This window comes from Diabrotica undecimpunctata, chromosome 2, assembly GCF_040954645.1.
Source record: "Diabrotica undecimpunctata isolate CICGRU chromosome 2, icDiaUnde3, whole genome shotgun sequence".
NCBI lineage: Eukaryota > Metazoa > Arthropoda > Insecta > Coleoptera > Chrysomelidae > Diabrotica > Diabrotica undecimpunctata.
This window is the reverse complement of record NC_092804.1, coordinates 61132707-61155083: the sequence shown is the minus strand read 5'-3', so window position 1 is coordinate 61155083 and position 22377 is coordinate 61132707. Positions and strand designations below refer to the sequence as shown.

The 22377-nt window shown below is 32.1% G+C and overlaps 1 protein-coding gene across 2 annotated transcripts in view; it reads left to right on the top strand.

The window, feature by feature from the left end:
* LOC140434624 (uncharacterized) overlaps nucleotides 1–22377 on the top strand; it is a 137791-nt gene that overhangs the window by 38015 nt on the left and 77399 nt on the right. The window contains exon 1 of one of the 2 annotated variants that reach the window (XM_072523019.1): nucleotides 17707–17779. The exons of the other annotated variant lie outside the window; for it this stretch is intronic. The gene's annotated coding sequence lies outside the window, so the exon portion shown is untranslated. Of the gene's footprint in view, nucleotides 1–17706; nucleotides 17780–22377 lie in introns of those variants that run through there. 2 annotated transcript variants of the gene reach the window in all.

Here is a 22377-nt window from a genome sequence, read left to right as displayed (position 1 = left end):
TCTCAGGTTAGCAAGTCGGGATATTGTTCATCGTCCTGGGGCCCTTGTTCCTTCAATTTTTCCTTACAAAATGCATTGGAGTAGCTCATATCTGCCTTGATTTTTCATTATATGTCACAAGTACTGCAGCTTATGGCACTTCACGATGTTGACAAAATCCACGGTTGTGTTCATTCTCCGTAGTACTTCTTCATTGTTGACTTGGTTCATGGTATCTTCAGGATCCTTATTTGTAACCATAGCTCACAACCCTGAAGTTTTGATGTAGTCCACCTTGAATGTCCACGTTTCTACTCCGTACAGAAGCACTGAGTACACGTAGCATTTAAGGATCCTTATTTTTGTTTCTAGGGTGAGATCATGGCTCTTAAACACAGAGCTCATAGTCAAGAATGCACTTTTTGCCTTTTCGATGCGACATTTAATCTCTTGGATATTGTCCCACGACTCATTGATTATAGTTCCCAAGTAGTTGTACTCTAGTAGTAGTAGTAGTTCAATTCTCATTTGGTTCACATACAGATTTGCTTCAGTTATGTTTTTCTTGCTGATGATCATTAGCTTGGTTTTGCTGATATTTATATCAAGTCCATATATTCTACTTGTTTCCGTTATTTTGTTTATTAAGTTTTGCAGCCCTATATGGTATTGGAAAATACTATTATATTATCTAACACTATAGTAAAAAATAGACAGTACTGTTTTTAATTAAACTGGTGTAGCAATTATAGTATAGAGTGATGATATTTTAATTTGTATGTATTGTTAAGAAATATTAGTTGTAAGACTACCACAAAACTTAAAATAAAAAGAAAATCAATATCCTATATATGTATACTATGTATGAAATATATATTCATACTATGCATGAAAAAGTTAAATAATTTAATGCTTTCTGATAAAAAATATTTTCATTTTTTTTGCGTTTCATAAATATATACAACGATGATGGTTTTTCGACACGCGAATAATTGTACATGCGCGAAACATGGAAACTCTAAGGTAATTCCGCGACTTTCCATCGGTTGGCTATGTAATTTGTTTATAGTCATTGTAAAAGCCAAAAACACGAGAAATTGTAAAGGTTTAAAATCTAATCGTACGTTCGTTGTAATCATCGGTACACGCAGGATCAGAACATCCTCTCTTTTGTATTTTTTCTTGATGATCGTTGCCTCAATGATATTATTCATTAGACTTTTCACAGTCAGTCTCATTTCATTGCACAGTGGAGGGTGAACTTAATGTTACGCAGCATAATGACAACTAATCTTGTTTTGTACTGTTAGGTGGGAGTCCAGGCAATACAACTTTCCTGGAAGAAAATTTAGAATGGTCGCATTCCCATCATCGACATCTGTATTTTTTGTCGCCAATATTGCTCTTTTAATGGTGGTTTTTGAACTATTAGTGGGCTATATCCGCAACACACGCAAAATAAGCTCTGACCAGAAAATTAATCATAAATTTACTAGAGAATTATACTAAGAAGTTTTACATTTTATCATATTTGAAGGAAGTTATTTCGCAGTAATTGAACGAATATTATTTTGGCTAATAAATATAAAAATAAAGTATACGAAAATATTGCCAAATACTATATACTATGTCCATAGTAGCCATTGAAGCATCCATTGAAGCAATTTATAGTGAAAAGCTTATTCGATTCGGTAACACATTTTGGGTTGTTTGTGGAACTAGCAGATACTGTTTTAATTTTGGGTTTGATTATATGAACAAGAGTAGTAGTATTTGATACGTTAAACTGCATTTCTGAACCTGCAACCTACTGGGTATTTTTTAATAATTTATTTACCAGCAAATATTTATTATTTCATTTACAAAAATATAGATACCGAGCAACAGGGACCATACGGAAAAATAGAGTAGAGAAGTGTCCTATACAAGATACAGAAACTCATGGTAAAAAAACTCGTAGATTTTCGATTTAATTTAAATGGAGAAAAACCTTATGTATAATGGAACATTAATGAGTGTGTTATTACAGCATCTAATTTTGATAATATAGAACCTCTCGCACAAGATGGTATATGGAATTACAAGCTCAAAGGAAAACGTTTATTTCTTAACCGCAAGTGTATATTAAATTCATAGGGGGCATGAAACAATATTATTGATTTGTTACAAAATATGCCACTAAAATCAGAGCTAGGAAGTGTTATTGGCCAATATTTACAAAAAAAGTCAAATATTACTTTATTAGATTTTCGTCAATCGGGAACATCAATATCTAAAGTATTTACGGACATAAAATTTGATGGAAAGAATGCTCCATCGAGGAACGTGAAGCGCAGAATTGATGTCAAGGAGAAAAGTATAAAGCCAAACAACGTATTGTAGAAAATGTACTGTAACAGTATATAAAAATTGTTTCATACAACATCGTTAAACATAAACTGATTTTAATTAGATGAAAATAACAAATTTGAAGTCCCAGAGTCCTATTTATAAGACGGCTCTAAAATGCACAGATTAATCAATCAACTTCATAATTATGTTCATATTTAGAAATAACAGATGACATAAAAAGAGTGACTACTCATTGGATTCAGATGGCGCAAAATCGGACTAAGTGGAAAAGCATGCGAGAGGCCTATGTTCAGCAGTGGACGTTAAAGGCTAGTAGATGATGATGATTACCGAACGTATACAAACGACTGTTAAGAAATGAAAAAATTTACAAAAAACCTAGTATCATGACAAATTTACTTAAGGGACTGAAGATTTCAATATACTTATATTGAAATCTCCTTGAGACCTCACCACCAAGCCCAATTACGTTTCACTCCCATACTATCATGAAAGTCTATCTGGAGATATTCGAAATCTCATCCAACGGTCGGTTGAAAACATCCATGTTTCATTTAAAGTACCCAACAATTTGGGTCAACACATATCTAATTCCAAAGATTCCATCAATTATATGGATCGGAGTGGAGTGTATAGATTAAAATGTTCAGATTGCAATGCCTCTTACATAGGTAGAACATGAAGATCACTATCCTCACGTTCTCTAGAACACATAAAAAGAGAAAATACTTCCACTTTTTCTCAACATCTCAAAGAACACAACCACACCCTTAATATCCCAGAAGACGTTTCACTTATTCACAATATCCCCCAAAAAAATTTCCTTAAATTAGACTTATACGAAGATCTTGAAATTCTCAAAGAAAAACAAAAAAGCCCAAATTGCGTCAATCGTTATGTATCCTTCAATCGAGACTTCCTCCCTCTACATCGTCAACTATTTTCATAACCTTCATCCCCAACTCACTTTTACAAAAATCTTCATTTATCACTATTCGTTCACTCAATACTCATCTTCTTTAGTCCACTCCAAAAACTTTTCTGTCAACACATCACACTCTCAATCAGTCCTTGTCTCTCTCTATTAAACCCTAACTTTTAGTCCGACCCACTATACCTATTGTTGTCCATGCTTCTTGTCGGCACCTCCAAACCTTAGACTATTCTTCATCCCTTTCAAACAAACCTCTCAGTCATCACTTTACTCTTCCACACAACCCCTCCTTAGGGATTGGTTGAGGTTCTCTGGGGATCTCAGCCTTCTGCATTCTTTCCGTATCTCACATTTTTTCCAAAAACAGTATAATTTTCCTTTTTTCACTTAATTTCAACAGAACACCTAAAAACCATTTCATTTTCATAATTAAGGTTTGTTTATATACACCTGCAAATCATCCAACTTATAACTTATCTCTTTACATTTCTCATGTACCTAGTGTTGCTTTATGACAGATAGGTCCTTTCTCAAGTTATAAGTTGAGTACTATACATACAACATACTACAAAACCTTGATCCAACCATCAAATTCTGTTTATTTTATATAATAGCTTAACGAACACCTTAAGACCTTCATATCCATTAGGAATTAAAAACAAATCCCATAACTTAATTACCAGTAAAGCTGACACCATAATTTTTGTTTTACTTAATTTTAACAGAGCCAACCCACAACCATTCCATTTTCACATTTCAGATAATTATACACCTGCAACTCATTCAACTTATAACTTATCCTTTTATATTTCCCATGTACCTAGTAATGTTGCTTATGACAGATAGGGCCTTTCTTAAGTTATAAGTTGAGTACTTTTCTACTAAAATATTACAAAACCATGTCCCAACCATCAAATTTTATTCATTTCACATAATAGTTAATAAAATAAAACTTCCACACCACTTAGTCTGTTAACACCCTATCAAACATTTAATTTTCATGTACTTATAACTTAATAAGTTTTACATTTACCAGGTACCAAATGTTGTTTTTTGACATACAGGGCCTTCTATAATTGAGTTATAAGATAAATCTCACATGACCAATACACTACAAAAGTTTTATTCCATTCACACAAGTACACTTTCATATTTTAAATACATTCATTCTTATTCCACCAATATCAACAAAATATCAACAACTCAACCTTCTACATGTGTCTAGTTTCTATTTTCCAGGTACCAAATGTTGAAGAAACATAAAGGGCCTAATATTAAAATCTCTATTTCACTACACTACAACACACATGTATAGTTGGTTGCCTAACTATAACATCGCAATCATTTCTCCACATTTCATCTCATAGACATAATTTAAAATAACAACATTGATGGTTGATACTGTTATATTAATTTAAAAATTTTTTACTCTAACAATTTTAATTAACGTTGGCTTTTATCTTAAGTAGACACATACAGTTATATTGACTACTCTGTTATGACTTCCGTCCTAACTTGTCAACATTGTCATTTCAATCAGTTGCTTCCATAAAGTCCTCGTAGACATACCGTCTCAAGACTTGCAACTTCAACGTGGAGTCATATGTCGCCATGTTACCTAATCCAACGGTAACTTTAACATCATAAGTATTTATAAGATATAATGTCGAACAAATGTAACTAATTATTTGTTAACGGGTTTTTACCCATATATTTAGTGGCTAAATTCATGTACTCCTAGTAAGTATTAACCACACTTTTCTTTAACCTTGGTCAAAATTTTAACTTCATGTTCTTTTTAATTAAGTGGTTACATATTTTCTAGGACACCGATGATGGAATGATGTATTCCGAAAACGTTCTGTCTAACACAGCCCGTTTGGGTTTTTAAATATATACCTTTTACAAAGGATTTTAATAAATTTTTTTAATATATGGTATACAGCCAAATACAGGAACGTAGATTCCTTGTGGATACTTATATTATTTACCAAGAGTATTCGCCAAAATAAACTGTACCGAATGTGAAAATTGTATTTATTTTTTAATTAACATAATTTACATGTACAAAAATTACACCATTGCGACGATTTGGCCAATTATCCAATATATTTATAAAAACTGGTTACTATGTTTTGTCGTAGTTCTCCAATATCTGCTGGCGGAACTTCTGACTTAAATACTGATTTTTCAACATACCCCAAATGTATGCTTCGGGAGTGGTCAGATCAGGTAAGTGAGCTGAGTCGACGTCTGATCCACAAGAAAATATTTTGATTTCAAGCTTCATGTTGAAACCATTGCCTGTGCATCTATAAATTTGCGTGTGTGGCAAAAATTTCGTAAATCTCTAACAAAAGATATAATAATGTTCTTTCTGTAACGCCCTTGGTTACCAGTAAGTGGATGTTAGTTCACATCTTCAACAAAATAAAGACCAATAATCCTGTACCCAGACACAGCACAAAAAATAGTAACTCGTTAGTTGTGGAGTGGTTTCTCTACAATGATATCTGGATGTTTAAATCAAAGAAACTAATTTGATTATCTATTGATATTACCGTTAAAATAAATCATTCAATTTATGCGCAGTATTAAAAAGGTTTCGTTTTGGAGACTGTACTATCTGATCGAGAACACATCCTTGATTTTTGTTGGTAAGAACTGTTTTTAGACGACTCCAAGAGCTCTAACGCTGACACAACACACTGTTAGTGTTATCAGTGTCATCAAGAATTTTTTAGTGATTTCTAAAATTACACTTTTACTGGAGGTATCCTTGTTAAACACTCGATATTTTTTAGACGCTTGTGTTTCAAACTTAGATCACTATTTCGTCCATTTCCAAATGAGCGGAAATAATGCTCTACTATAAACACTTTCTCCTCAGTTGTAAGAATCACTTTCCTTCACAAGGTTTTAATAATAGAGCATTGTTAATGGGACAGTTAATGACAAATAATTTCAATCCAATAAATACGTATTGCAAGCGCAATTTCACATCCGTCTTAATTTCGGTATTGTATGCATTTTGGCGAATACCGTGTAACATCTATAAATATGTTAATAAGATTTTTTTTTAGATTTTGAATATTGCTTATAACAGGGAACTTATTCTACTCATAGTTATCCAAAGAAAAAAAACTATAGAATTGGCAAACATTGTGTTACCCCAGTACATAAGTAACATTATTTCTTGACCTCATTTCTTAGGCACAATTACTTTTTAAATGCCCTTTGCGACGGAAATAATTTTTGCCGCATACTTGAATATTTCACGGCATATTTCTTGAACCTGCCAAAGAAATATTGAGGTACAATTTTAGTTGGATTAAGGGTAATTGATTAACAAGTGAACCAAATATTCCCTAGTAGTCTTTCCTGTTCCTAGTATTAAATAAATATTAGGAACGATGCTTAAATGTCTTTACCATTACAATTTAATTTTCAAAGAATATAAAAATTGCTGGAAAGTAAGGAATTACACGGACTTAACCCAAATTAGAAACATTTTTTTTCATCTTGATAGCGATCGAGTACGAGTAGCGTTCATATCAAAATTTTTATACAATAATTTCTATAACTTTAGACATAATGGCTCTTTATCAAATTAGTTATGTATTTTCTTTTTTTTTTTGTACAAAATTATATATTTTACAATTACATATGATTCACAATATTGTTTTTATTTTGTTTTTTCTTTCAAAAATATTATTTGACAACTTGTCTATATTTTTAAACATACAGCGTGGGCCACTTAAAGAGTCTACACTGATATTTAGATGATATAGATATCTGTCATTTTCCAACTTCCAGTACCATAAACCTTTATTACATAGGGAATATACCATGTGTGGCGCATCATTAAACATTATTGGGTATATTATTTAGATAATTCAGCTATCCATGATGTTTTTCCATATTAACTCTATTCATGTGAAAAGTATCAGTTTATTGAAACTGTTACATCTCTAAAGCACTAAACGTAGCGCCTATTTTCTGCTAGTGTCAATTTCAAATTTTTACCGTCACGGTTAAAACTCCACTAAAACGAAATTTTTGACATAACGACTGAAATTTTGTAGTATTTCATGGGTTACTCGACTACATTTCGAGTTTGTCTTAGTCTTCTTTGTCTTAGTTCTTTGAAGAAAGCAGGAATGGTATTATAAATCTTGCTTTTTAAATTACTCCATAGTTAGAGGTCCAGGGTAATTAAATCTGTGGATCTTGCCTGCCATTTAATAAAACCTTTTCGTTCAATCCATTGAGTGGGAAGTCGTTAATTAAACTATCTCCTTAGGTTTATGCTATAATGCGGATTTGGGCCGTATTGTTGGAAAAAGCAAATCATCTGCTAAGTATCCGTTATCATTTTTGTAGTTAGCTTATTTATGGGAAATAAGCTATATTTATGGGAAAACTGCTCTCTTATAATCCTAGATATGTTTCTCCTTCCAAATGTTATTGCAAAAAGAATGGTCCAACAGTACGATCCCCATATATTTCTGCTCATACGTTTAGTTACAATGACTGTTGGGCGTGTGTTTTGTGTAGAACTCTGGATAGATTTAATCACTAAAATAGCGTCGTTTTGTCGATTTACAGTACCATTACGAAAAAAAGAACATTAATCTAACAACATAACCCAACTACATTATCGTGCTACAACCTTTTACAACATATATATATATATATATATATATATATATATATATATATATATATATATATATATATATATATATATATATATATATTGTTATGATATGTAAAATCGAGAAAAATATTGGTTTGTTTAAAAATATTTCAAAATTCAATAACATTAAAATAATTCAGATAAGTAGGATAATATCCAACAAACATTTCGAAGAAGGAGAGTTATTAATTTCTTGAATTACCTGTACCAAACAAAAAGTAAGCTTTGCATAAATTATTTCTTTGTTATACTTGAGTGACCCGCATAATTTTAAGTGAAAACAAAAAGACAATTGAACGGGGTTTTCCAAAATACATTAATGCAGTGATTAGGGACAAATAGAAGAGATTTTAGATAGAGGTTTTTGTTAGTTTTTAAGAACTATAGAAAATATTATTTGTAAATAAGTTTTAGGAAATTTTATAATTATAGGTAAAAATTTGTTTGTTATCGAAATGAAAAAATGGGGGAATTGTGACGAGTTTTGATTGGCGGAGATTGAAAAAGGTGGGATAAGTATGTAGGAAAAAGTTTAGCGAGATTGAGGAGGAGAGAGAAAAAGATCAGTTGGTTTCCAAGTCTGTAAGAGGAACAGTGATTGTTCTCTGGCGGTTCCTGAAATGTAGCAAGCAGTAGTGTTGAATGTTAGTGAGTTTTTGTGGAGTTAGTGTATCTGACAGAAGCTGAAGCAGCAAAATATTGTAAGTCATATTTCTCTACTTATATTCCAAGAGTCACTGTTCAGGCCAACGAGAGATTCAGTTTATCGTAAAGAGAAGATATTCCAAGAGTCATTTTTCACTCGGGCCAACGAGAGATTCAGTTTATCGAGAGGAGAAAGGCTATCATAATTTGAATGATTTGTGCTTTTGAAGGAGATCATTAAGGACGATATACTTGCAACAATCTGTGTAAGATTGCTGATTACATAGGGAGCGGTTGAGAGGAGATAATACAGTCTACAAGGAACAAGGATTTGGACCACTCATCATCAGAGAGAGATATTTTTTGTTTTCTGCAGTTTTTTTCTTTTATTGATAACACAATTTTTACACGTAATTTAGAAAGGATATAAATATTTTGATTAGGAGAGTTAGAATAGTTTGGGATTTTGAGATTTCAATTAATATTGTTTGTACCATAAATTTTGATTGTTCACGTAATGAGAACAAAATTTTGGGAATCCTTATATGAGGTTTGTTTATTGAAAACGTTTGAGTGTGAATTATTTCATTATTTTTATTTCAATATATAGTGTTAGATCATATGTGTTTTTTATTATTCCGGTATTTTCTGGACCTTACCTTTCACATGTAATAGCATAGATATTGAAGCACGAATTTAACCCTGAGATAAAAGAATTAAAAATTGTGATAAAGTCATAATCATATCATTTAAATAATTTTAATTAATCAAAAAAAATAATTAGCTAATTATTGCTTGGCGCACCAAGACTATAAATATCACAATAATATATATATATATATATATATACATATATATATACATATACATATATATATATATATATATATATATATATATATATATATATATATATATGTAAAAGATAAAATCTTTTAGCTAAAGCCTCTATCGCTTTATTAAATTAAATGGCCAAATATATGGCCTAGGAAGACAAATTCGTTAAACTTCCCGTGCTCGAATCGGTATCAATAAAGTGTTATGATCATTTCGGCCTATCCCAGCCTCACCAGACACTTGGGCTGATACAAATTCAAACTCGGAAAATCCAACGAATGTCTCCCAAAACTTCACTACAAGAGTAGTTAGCTTACAAAGGCGCCACCTGCTTTGGCGGCCGTGAACGAAAACGATATGATAATATCGTTTTCTGTATCCTTTGCGCTATGCGAAATGTGTAAAAGATAAAATCTTTTAGCGAAAGCCGCTATCGCTTTATTAAATTAAATGGCCAAATATATGGCCTAGGAAGACAAATTTTATCTTTTACACATTTCGCATAGCGCAAAGGATACAGAAAACGATATTATCATATCGTTTTCGTTCACGGCCACCAAAGCAGGTGGCGCCTTTGTAAGCTAACTACTGTTGTAGTGAAGTTTTGGGAGACATTCTTTGGACTTTCCGAGTTTGAATTTGTATCAGCCCAAGTGTCTGATGAGGCTGGGATAGGCCGAAATGATCATAACACTTTATTGATACCGATTCGAGCACGGGAAGTTTAACGAATTTGTCTTCCTAGGCCATATATTTGGCCATTTAATATATATATATATATATATATATATATATATATATATATATATATATACATATATATATATATATATATATATATATATATACATATATATATATACATATATATATATATATATATATATATATATATATATATATATATATATATATATATATATATATATATATAAATGCAAATGTAACTACGTTTAAGGTTTTTGAATATTTTTTACTTCTACTTGTTTTATAAAGTAGATTCTCTACTTTATTTTTCTTAACTATCGATATAAGTAATCCTCTACCTGGTGGTCAACAGCTACGGGTGGAAAAACCGAAGAACTGACTCGTGGCAGGGTACTTTATTGCCCTGGAGCTGAGAAATTGACTTCGAAGACGGAAGAGGTAAATTAGCCAACGGCATTGGGATGTGGTAAGCCACAGAAATTACACATAATACAAAAAGAATAAAGAGATACAGAAAAAAAGAAAACAACGCAATATGTACAGGCATAGTTCTAGACATCAAAGGCTATATTTTGACTACAATTGAAGATCAATTAAGAAAAAGAAAAGAATACATGCAATATTTATTCGAAGATAGAGCAAGAAGGCTGACTGAAATAAACAATCCATACGGCCCAGAAATAACAAACGAAAAAGTAGCTATGGCCATTAAGCGGATTAAAGATGGGAAATCACCTGAAGAAGTACGTGGTGCAATTTAATAGTTTTAGAGGCACACCAAATCATAGCTCTTACGAAGCTTTTCAACAATATGTATAAGACTGGTCACTTATCAAAAGACTGGCTACTATCAATATTCATTCCACTTCCCAAAAAAGGCTATGATAGGAAATGTGAAGAACATAGATTAATTAGTTTGATGAGCCCTATACTTAAAGTACTCCTAACTATTATTCAGTCGCACATATTCACCAAATTAAAAGAACACTTAAATAAAGTTTAATTTGCCACATGGGGAACTTACCGATATACCAAAAACATTAAGACTCGAAATAAGACTAATCTCAAACTTATATCTCCTGACTGTCTGAGATCTTCACAGCCAGAAAAAATGTTAGACAGGGTAGCGTAATAACACCAGCATTAATAACTAAAAAAACTTATAATGAAGTTAAACATTCTTTTTGTAAAATGGTATAAAATTTTTATTAATTTTTTTTTTAAAATATGCAAATTGAATTTATAAATTTTTAGAACGTTTTCAGATCATTATCAGTGAGAAACCTACAAATAAGTATAACCACTTAAAAATGCAAAACAAAAATGTTAAATTTTGACTGTTAAATTGAACATGGGGTTAATTCTTACTTCTATAAATCAGTTGGAATTAGCCACATGTTGAGGTCAGATAACCCTTAAATTAAATAATTTGAGTAACGAATATTATAATTTTTAAGACTCTAGGTCAATGATAAAGGATTACATTTGTTAAGGGAACGTACAATTTCCCAGCTCAAAAAAGGGGATCTTACTCCTTGAGAGGTAACAACCAACTGTTGATAGAAGGAAGTAAAAGTTGTTTTGAAATGACAACACAGTGACAACACAAGACAAGTGATAGGTAGTTTTAAAAAAGTAATCAGATAATATCTGCCCATTAAGAGTGTTATTTGTCTAACTGAGAAATCAGAAGATGGTATGACAAAAAATGGCGAACGTATAAACAATATTAGATATGCAGATGATACCGTTTTGCTGGCAGATAGTTCGCGGGGGCTCTAAAGTATAATGGGTTATGTTCTAGAACTATGTAACAAATAAGGCCTAAAACTAAATTGTGAAAAAACAAAAATTATGATTGTTAGTAAGAACACCAACATAAACGACTAAATTACAATAAACGACACACTGTTAGAAGGAGTAGAGAAAATATGCTATTTGGGCTACAATATTAAGGATATCTGGTCTTCTACTTCTTCCTACTTTATAAATAGGCAAAATGCCTGTTTTACTTCGGTTTTTAGCCTCAATTGACGTTGTCTGACCATCTTTTCCTCGGTCGTTCCAATGATCTTCTTCCATTTGGCGATTTGTCTCTTGCTATTTGTACTATTCTATTTTCTGTCATTCTTTCGATGTGTTGATTCCATTCCACTTTTCTTCTTTTGGTCCACTCGTTTATTTCCTCTATACCACATCTCGCTCTTATTTCCTCACTTCTTACTCTGTCTCTTAAAGTTTGGTTTGTTATTTTTCGTAAGACTTTCATTTCTGTTGTTTCCAGTAGTCTTTGTGTTTTCGCCGTATCTGCTCTTGTTTTCGCTGTGTACGTCATTATCTGTTGATTTATATATCCTGGTTTTCGTTTCCGTTGTGAGGTATTTGTTTCTCCAGATTGTGTTGTTAAGACATCCTGCTGCTCTGTTTGCCATGTTCACTTGTTTTTGTACTTCTTCTTCCACTTTTCCGTAGCTTGACAGTTTTATTCCCAAGTATTCAGTTTCCATCACTTGTTCTATTATTTTGTTATTTACGACTAGTTTACATCTTCTCGGTTCCGCTGATATCACTATCGCTTTAGTTTTCTCTGTTGAGGTCTCCATGTTGTATATGAACGCCGTACCTTCGAATTCTTTAATTAATCTTTGTAGGTCATCTTCATTTTCGGCTGTTATTATGGCGTCGTCGGCGTAGCATATTATCCTTATTTCCTTTTCTCCTATTCTATATCCTCTTCGTTTTTTAACTTTCTTTATGATTTCATCCATTATCAGATTAAATATTAATGGGCTCAGCGAATCTCCTTGTCTAATGCCAGTTTCATATTTGATAGGTTGCGATAGTTGTCCTTTACATCTTACCATAGCTATGTTATCTTTATATTCTCAATGGTTTTTACTAAATCCAGTGATATTCCCCTTTCATATAATAAATGTATCGCGTCCCGAATTATCATTCTATCAAACGCTTTCTTCAAATCTATCAGACACATATATTCTGGTTTGTTGTATTCCAGCGACTTTTCTTTTATTTGTCTTATTACAAAAACTGCATCCGTGCATGATCTTCCTGTCCAAAATCCTTGCTCTTCCTCTTGCAGAAATATTCGTTCGTTTATTTTTGTCGCTATTATTCTTGTTGTCAATTTGAGTGTTGTATTTAATAGATTTATTGCTCGATAATTATTGGGGTCTTTCTTATCTTCTTTTTTGAAGAACATCACCATGATCGCTCTCCTCCATTCATCTGGTATTCTGTTCGTGGTGATTATTTTATTAATAAGAAGTTGCAGTTGTTGTACAAGGCGATCACCTCCATATTTTAAGAGTTCATTTGGTATTTGATCTTCTCCTGGTGACTTTCTGTTTTTAATTTGTTTATTCCTTCTTTCACATTGTTTTGGGAGATTTCGGTCTTTTTCTCAGTTATTATATTTTTCGTTTCTGGTAAAGGTTCTTCGTTTTGTTTTTTAAACAGTTCTGTCAGGAAGGCCACCCATGTATCCTCTTGTATGTGTTCTATTTCAACTAGTTCTTTCATTTCGCTTCTTTGTTGTCTTATGAAGCGCCATAATTGTTTCTGTTGTCCATAGAAATCCATCTCTAGTCCTTTTGTGAATCTTTCCCAGTAGTCTGTTTTTGTTTTTCTTACCATTTGATGAGTTTTAGTTCTTATTCTTTTATATGATTCATTCTGATATGATATCTGGTTTTATAGCTACGAAATAAAAACTTGTATTAAAAAGGAAGCAGCTCTTTGAACGGTCTTAGGAAGATTCTCTGCAACTTATCTCTAAGAATCAATATACGCATAAGAATTCTTAAATGTGTTGTCTTTAATGTCTATCTGTATGGAGGAGAAAGTATGAGTCTTGCAGAAGATGCTATAAAACGATTAGAGGCATTTAAAATGTAGTAGTACTCAGGTATGTTAAGAGACATATATACACCACACAACTAACATAACTAACTAACTAATGTCGTAAATAACAGAAAGTTGGTTTACGTCGGCCATATTATGCGTAATAGTAGATACCGCCTTCTAAAGGCGATTCTACAAGGCAAGATTGAGGGCAAGAGAGGTCCTGGACGTAGAAGTATATCGTGGCTGGCCAATCTTAGGAAATCGATTGGTGTAACGTCAACAGATCTATTTCGAGCTACTGTGAATAGAATAAGTTGGGTCGATGTGGTACTAGTAAATAGGCACCTTCAGAAGAAAATATTCTCATAATCTTTGACACACTTTGAAACTTTGATAGTTCTTTAACAATTATCTCTGTTCGCTAGTATTTTTCTTTATGTAAGATCTGCAGTTATTTTATAATTTTTTTTGGGTTTTAAAGAAACAGTTAACAGTTTTCATTTTATTAAAATTTGACAGTATTTTGTTTATTACTGTTTGAACGATATAGCTTTACGTAAGTCCTTAACAATATTACATGTTATATTTCAATATTTCGACCAACTACTATATTTGGATTCTCTAGTTAGACACCAGATTCTTATCTATAATTTGCTGTAAGCAGTAAGACTTACTGAATATATTATCACGAACATTCTTGTCCTTCGATTAATCCATTCCAACCTCTACAAATATGAATCACCTCTTGCGTGTGATGAAAGAAATAAAACTTCGGAAAATTCTTAGATTTAACCTTGGATAACAAGGAGGTAAAGGACACATTTATATGGAAAACCGTTTAAAAAACTAAAGTAAGTAGCAGAGAATATAAAAATTGTTGATAAATCGCTGTAAATATAAATCTAAATCAACATATAGGAATTAAAGCTTAGCTCATAATCAAATATTTTTCTAATCCATAAAAAATAATGAATAATATTTATGTTTTCCTCACTCAACGTAATTCTAAACAATATCAATTCAGCATATACACTAAATGCTTCACTAGTAGTTATGCAGTAAAATCATTATATTATTATGACAGTTCTGTGAGATTGATTCCATGTGAGATAAAAAAATCTAGTACAGAAATGTCTAGTAATGTCTGGAATGCCAGGAAATGTATATAAACAGAGAACTTTGACACTAGTCCGTCCCTTTTTTCTATTAGAAATAGTAGTAGAGATACGTGTCTAAGAAATAGGTCTCTCACAACTGGGAAACAAAGAAAAATGCCTCCAAATTCGTACTTATACTTTAAAAATGAACAGAATGTATTACTTAAGGGGTATGTTGACAACAAAAAATGCACGTTTAATATTATATTGACGCAATCAGATTTTTTATTCTAACCGGATATCTGAATGGAAAATTACAGCCAACTAAAACAAACTTAGTTTTTGGAATAGCTTCAGATTACACTATTCAAATTCATAAAGAGATAACGGCAACCATACCGATTTGTATCACCTCGATAAAACACCTATTTCTTGTAGCCGATATTAAAGATGAATGCGTTCTTGGGATGGATATTATGCAGAACAAATTTATCATAGATCTTCAAAAAAAAAAAAAATTGTTGAAAAAGTTGTATGAGACGCTAATTTAGATAGCAGGGCATATTTAATAGATCAGTCCAAATTCTAGCATATGCAGACGACGTGGACATTATAACAAGAACTAGAGCGAGAACTGCGGAAATCCTAACCGAGCTAGTAGCAGCAGCAGAACGAATGGGGTTACAGATAAATCAAAATAAAACCAAATTCATGGCGACTAACACAAACACAAGAGCTGGAAATGTTGACACAAATTTAATCATCAATGACCAAAACTTCGAAGCAGTCCAAGAGTTCATATATCTAGGGACATCGGTTAACCCCAATAATAACACATCTGAGGAAATAAAAAGGCGAATAATAATTGCAAACAGGTGTTATCATGGTCTATCAAAGTACTTAGCTAACAAACGTCTGTCTCAAAAAACTCGTATAAGGCTGTATAGAACACTGATAGTCCCCGTTCTCACATATGGATCAGAGGCATGGACGCTAACGAAAACAGATGAATCCGCTCTATCCATTTTTGAAAGAAAGGTGCTACGCAAGATATTCGGAGCGGTCTGTGAGAACGGAGTATGGAGGCGTAGATATAACTTTGAACTGCAGAATATCTACAAGCATACGTTTGGTGGTAAAGATATTACCACTATAATTAAGCGAAACCGCCTGCAGTGGGCAGGACATGTAGCTCGGGCCCCTGAGTCAAACATGATAAAAAAGATTCTAACAGCGCAACCCGTAGGAATGAGAAGACGGGGTAGACCAAAGCTAAGGTGGATGGACGGGGTAACACAAGATGCCGAGAAGATCGGAGTCGGCAACTGGAAAATGCAAGCGTGGGACAGAATAGAATGGCGTAGAGAGCTTGAGAAGGTCGAGGCCCTCTAAGGGCTGTAGCACCAAGATGATGAAATAGTAAGTGAGGATAAAGAAATTCCTCAAAATTCTAAATGTATCGTCGTGGCGAGACTGAATCAAAAACCTTAAGGTCTACATTTCGGCGTAGTGGAAGAAAAACTTGTTAATGAAGGAATTTTGATAGTTAGATACCTCGTTAATGTAGACTAGGTGATTCCAGTAAGGGTTGATAATTTACAGAGGTTCTATTGTAAATATAGCTTAAAAAATACTAGCAATAACGATGCAAGACGCAGTGAATAACAAGACTAATAATGCAGTAGAAGACTAGTCCCTCTGTTTCTGGAGCTAAAAAATAAATAAGTGGTAGATTAAACATTTTTTTAAAAAAGCTGCAAACGGAAAGTCTTGAAAACACATTTACGCAATTTTTATTAATTTAATCTAAGTAGGTTTATAAATTATTTTATGTCATACTAGTTTATTATTGTGTTTTTATTGCTTAGTTATCAACTACATAATAGTATACTTTATGCCCGGGCGGGCATAAAGTGTACTTTGTGGTCCGCACGGGCGTAAAGATACAGTCTGTTCCAAACCCTTCTGTCAGTGCGTCACTAATTTTGATGTCATATAGGATTTTAAGAATGTCGAGAATTATTGCATGACATTTTAGTTAAATCTGACAGTTACAGGATAGTAGTCGGCTAAATGTGAAAAGGTTCTTTTTTTTAAATATATAGTAAAAACTTTACCAATTCAAATTTTTTTTTAATTTATATATTAGAGGCCCCATCCTGTATATAAATTTTTATTGCGCATTATATTGGAATGGCAGTTTGTCATAATTCCTGCTCTATACATTCCAAGGAAAGTGCTTAATTAGCTAAGATTTATTTATGGATTTATTTTTATTTATTACAAACACTATGGAATTGGAATGTTTCTTTATTTAAAATAACGCTTCCTCCTAGAATCTTTTAAGAGTTGACTGCGAGATAAAAAAATTTACTGACAATTGCAAGGCATCAAGGCAAACATTCTTATGATCAAAAAGCATCGATTGAAATCAGTCATATTCGGATAAGTAATTTTCCGATGAGTTTCTGCGGCAGCCAATAGTTTAATTTTGTGAAGATTTATAATTACATAGTGTAAATAGTTTAAATAGTGAAGCAATTGATTTTTGAGTTATTCTACTAGATTTAGTGTGCAAATGAAAGAGTGTTATTAAGTTAAAAAAACAATGTAAATAGTTTAAATAATGAAGCAGTTGATTTTTGAGTTAAGCTACCAGTTCCGGTATGCAGATGAACTAGTGTTAATGGAGTTTAGTTAAAAAACAAGATACCGAATGTTTACCCTCTTTTTTTATGAATAACAAAAATGAATATTATATTTCAAACAATCCACAATCCGATTCAGAATCTGATTCATTAAAATCAATGATTACAGGGGATATGTGACTGTCATCAATTATATCTTACATTACAAGAAAATTTCGTGGTCCTAAAAAGAACCGTTTTGATACATAACGGTAATAGTTTAGGATATTTCCTCAATATAATTCTTAATTCACAATCTGATTCAGTATCTGATTCGTTAAAATCAATAATTATAGGAGATATGTGGCTGGCATCAATTTTTTTGGCTGTCTCCCAGTATTCATTTATGATATTTTCTGCATGTCTTACATATTCCTTCCATTTTTCTGGTGTAACCTTAACTTTAACCACAATTATCTGCGAATTTTAGTATGCTTGAATTACCTGTTTTAATGCTTCTTTCCTAATACTTATTACAGTACTTTCATTTACAGTACCTGCAGAACTTATTTTTGTATCATAATATCTTTTAGAATCTGACCAAACATTCTCAATTGGGTTAAACTGGCAATGAAATGGAGGCATTCTCAATACTCTATGACCATGTTGAAGTGCCAGTACGTCTTATCTGTGAAATAAAATAAATATAATCTTATTTATTAAATATCTCTTAATACATTCTACTAAAGAGTGTTTATTCCAACTTGAATTTGGTATTTTTTCCACTAAACTGGATTTGTAAGGTGCATTGTTCATAATTATTAACGACGGTTCTTCTAAATTAGACAAAAGTTAATATTCCAACCATTTTTCAAAATTTTCTGCATTCATTGAATCATGATAATCTCCACTTTTTTTTTCCACTTTTGAAAATTAGACTGCAATTATCAATGAATCCATTTTTACAATCCGCATGGAGTATCATATATCGTAAACCTTCTCCGGTCCTCGTTCTAACAGCATTATTGCTGCCATCCTGCCATCTCTTGCGGAATCCTCCCTTGCTATATATCCAGGTCTCATCCAAAAAAACTGGTTGTAACGGGTGTAAATCATGTTGATTCTTTTTTGTATTCTTTTAAACATTGTAATCTCTTATATGCCACATGTGATTGTTCTATTAGATAATTTCGATTTGATATATTGCAGTTTAACCATCTGAATTTCATATCTTTTAAAACCATACTACAGTGAACTAGTAGAAATGATAATTTCACTTATGTCGTTCGGTTTTTCTTAAAGGGTATGAAGGGTAACATGTTGGCCTAAAATAAACAAAAAAAAATGTAAAGATGCTAGTGATATTCCAGTAGGTTATGGCAAACTATATTTTGATACAAACCTTCACTAAACATTCTGTATACACTAATTCTAAAAATATGTTCATATTTATTGGTTAATGAAGGTCCTAGATTATCACATACTGAAGTAATCATTGCCACAGAATAGCTAGCATCTGTTTGAATGCCTTCATTTGCCAATAGTCTTACTGTTGGTAACGAAACTCCTAACACCTCGGCAAAACGCTAAAATGTATATTATTTAAAATACTAATAATATTTTTTTAGAATAATTTAAAACTTACTTCGCGAACGGCAGAAACGGTAATAAAGTGTCCCAGCCTCTTTTTCTAATTGAAAATAATTTAATAATTTTAATATTAGTCTTTGCTCTTTCTCGGTATATCTCGGCATATTTAAATATTTTTATGACAATAAATACAAAATTAAATTTTCACTGTAAAATGTCTGAAAATACCATCGAGTTAGAATCTATAAAGAGGGCATCACGTGACTAAAAACGACCTCACTTCGGCCATATTGTTATGATCGTTTTGACAGATCATGTGTGATTGTTTACGTTTGTTGTTTTTCAAATATTACTTAATAATACTTTTATAAAAACTATATTATATTGTGATAGTGCATAATAATGGTTTCTTGTTGTCAACGTAGTTGAAGTAGCAGAAGCAATGTTAATCAAAAATATTCTGGAATAACTTTCCACATATTAGTATACAAATAATATGTAAACAAAGTAATGGCCCGTACTTCAGAGAATAATTAATAGTATTGATAAAAAATCTTATAAGTAAGGTAGATCGTGCTATTCTTGAGAATACTCAAATATCTTCATCCTAAAGATCTTAAAATTTCTTATAAACTACTGCAACAGAGTTATTTCTATTTCTACACAGTATTTCCATTGTGATATTCGGCAGATATTCAATTTTGTTTTTTTTTTAATAATAACTTTTATAACTAATTGAATTTAATTTTTAAGTGTCAGTTAATTTGTAGTTATCAAATATATAAGTTGTAAAACGAACGTATTTCTTTTATTTCATACGATATATTCATTTTACCCTTTAAAATATTATTTGAATTATTATCTCTTTCAGATACAACTTGTTATTTGAATAGAATAGCCCTAATGATATCCAATCTCCGATAGGAGAGGCACTCAAAGAAGAAGAAGAGCGAGATAAATAAATCACAGTTTATTAAAAATGTATTGCACTTTTTTAGATTATGATTAAAGCTTCCGAATAACTAGTCATATTTGTATAGTAGTTCTAATATGATTGAGTCAGGCCCTGATCCCACCGCCATATTGGTATGATCGTTAGCCACACCCACTGACGCCATTTTTAATACACACGTTAGTATACTCATAGCTTCTCTGCCGTAAATTATATTTATGCGCATCATTGATTGGATATCTATTTAGCGTATTCTAAACTCCAACCAATTATACATCCGTAAGTAGAATTTGCTTTAATATGCAAATACCCGTAAACAATACATAATTTTCTAAGTTCTATGTATAATAATCACAGACTCCCGTTTTTTTCTGTTACTTCTAGCTTAATGCGTTAGAGAGAATTCGATCAACTATGACGCACTGAAAGAAGGATTTGGGATGGACTATACAAACAAAAAGATAATAAGATTTCCGTAACGTAGCAACATAACACGAACGATGAAATGAAATCGAATTTTTGGATTTTTGCGAACATATTTATTTGTAGATGCAATAACGAACATAATGACATAAACGTATGACATACAAGTTAACATCGTCGCCCTCTGGGTATAAATATCTATTTAATACCCTGGGTACATAAATAACTATTCTTATGTCATTTCTATAATATGGGCTTCATTTAATGTTTCTGTACTCTTGTTATTAACTCCATTATGCGTCATGAGGAAAAATTAAGAAAAAACTTATATTATTCCAAAGTACTTAACATGATATTTACTATGAAGGGAGTTAATAATGGGTTTTTTGCCTGTTTTTGTCTCATTGTTTTTAATAGAATTACTAACAAAGATCAATTACATTTTATTTTATTAACATATTAGAAGTTTAATAGTATGTTTCACATTAAAGTAAGTTTGTTTGTATTTATAATATGAAAGAGATGTAAGATCCACTGACCAAAGTATCATAACACATATTGGCGTAGTTACCAGTCGGATACGCATATATACAGATGCACGAACACAAAAACTAAAAACGAGACAAATCACAATGGCTGGCGCTGTTAAATGTATAGCTTTCATTACTGTTGACACTATTATGATCAGTTAAGTAGGTCCAAACAATCATATCGTTTCAGTCTCTTTGATTGTTAGTTGTTCAGAAGGTTATAATACCAAGGTGCTAGGATGCACGCGAAGCGCATGATGGTTTCCAATTTTTCCATTCTTTTGTTGACTCTTCTCATGACTTCGTTGTTTGTTACATGCTCGGTCCATGATATCTTTAGGATTCTTCTATACACCCACAGGTCAAATGCTTCCAGCTTTTTAGTAGTCGACGCGTTAAGTGCCATGCTTCTATTCCTTAAAGCAGAGACGAGAAAATATAACACCTTCCATCCAAGGTGCTAGGATGTACTGCGTGTTTTGATTTTGTCTGACGTTTTTATATTTTCCTAACATTAGATTTACTAACCGATCCCAGAACTTCGAGTCATATGACTAAACGGATTTTATTATTACTTTGTATATGAGCAGATTATTGTCGATCAATAATTGTAAGTTTCTTCTCCATAAACTTTCTGTATACAAGTCTCAGTTGAAGTATTTTCGTTCATATAAGTTTGGCTCATGTCAATTATTTGTCCATGTAGTTACCTAAATATTTTACATTATCCTTTTGTGGTAAAGAATATCCGTTAAAGTTATTCTGGGGACATGTACCTCTTCTAAGAGTGAGTGTAATATGTGTAGATTTTGAGGGGTTTACTTTAATTCTACAGAACTTCACCCACTCATTAGTTTTGTCTAAATCGTAATTGCAGTTCGTCTTAGGCTAATATTATGCCGTTTCATCTTAGCCTTGGGAGATTAGGAAAGCAGTATCATCTGCATCTGCAAATATTGCAAGAGTTAGGTTATTCTTCCTCTTCAAGTGCCATCTCCGTGGCGGAGGTCGGCAATCATCATAGTTATTCGGACTTTTGAGACGGCTGCTCTGAAAAGTTCATTTGATGTACATTTGTACCACTCTCTCAGGTTGCGCAGCCATGACATTCTACGCCTCCCTATGCTTCTCTTTCCTTTT